Genomic DNA, 926 nt, shown 5'->3' on the forward strand with positions numbered 1-926 from the left:
TTAATTAGCAGATAAGCAACATGGCAGCTGCAGGGTTGCAGGGAAATAACAAAACAGTCAGTTCACTCTGACACCGACTGTTTACTGATCGTCTTCTCCAGAGCTGGAAAGTAACAAATTACTACTCACGTTACTTTAAGTGAGTCACTTTTTGAAATCTGTACTTTTAGTTAAGTATGTTTTGTTTGAAGTAGGAATGCACCGAATCCTGGATTTGGCTTTGGTCAAACATTTGGGCTTTTTGACGATTTCTGCCGAACCGTAGAGTGTTTCTCCACTAAACCCTACGCTAGCACCAGACAGGCTGCGCTGGCCGACGTAATGACGCCGCCGTTGGTTTCGGGAAGGTGTTCACGTAGGTGGGCGTTCAATGCAGTAGGCTGTGAGAAAGTAAATATGGAACTCATTCATCAACATGACAGTACTTTTACTTAAAGCTGTAGTCCGTGGTTTCTTTCTCCTCCATGAGGAACAACATCTGGGATCAAAGCTTCGTAGGAGTCCTCCAGAAGAGCTCAGGTACTCTCATCATATTCAAGTATAGACTTTCAATCTGGCCACCCTAGCCATCGACCAAGACCACTCCTGGATTGGCGGCACCCCTTCATTCTTGCATCCTCTTATAAATGATTAATGATAGCGTTAAACTAGTCTGGACCCAGCTTCTTATATAATCTTGGACTGAATATAACCCGGGTACAGAGTCGCAAAGCAAAGGCTGAAGTGCCGTTCACCCTGTTACGAGTTGATGAACCACTGAAATGAATTTGGAAACATTATTTTAAGGTACAAATGTTCTCTAGTGATGCATTAACTACTTAGTCATTATATTGACGATTATCTTGAACTGTAGTGTGAAATAGATACGGTATTAGGGACCACTAAGGTCTATATAAAGAGACTTCAGATACAGTATTAGGGACCAC

This window comes from Etheostoma cragini, chromosome 5, assembly GCF_013103735.1.
Source record: "Etheostoma cragini isolate CJK2018 chromosome 5, CSU_Ecrag_1.0, whole genome shotgun sequence".
Taxonomy (NCBI): domain Eukaryota; kingdom Metazoa; phylum Chordata; class Actinopteri; order Perciformes; family Percidae; genus Etheostoma; species Etheostoma cragini.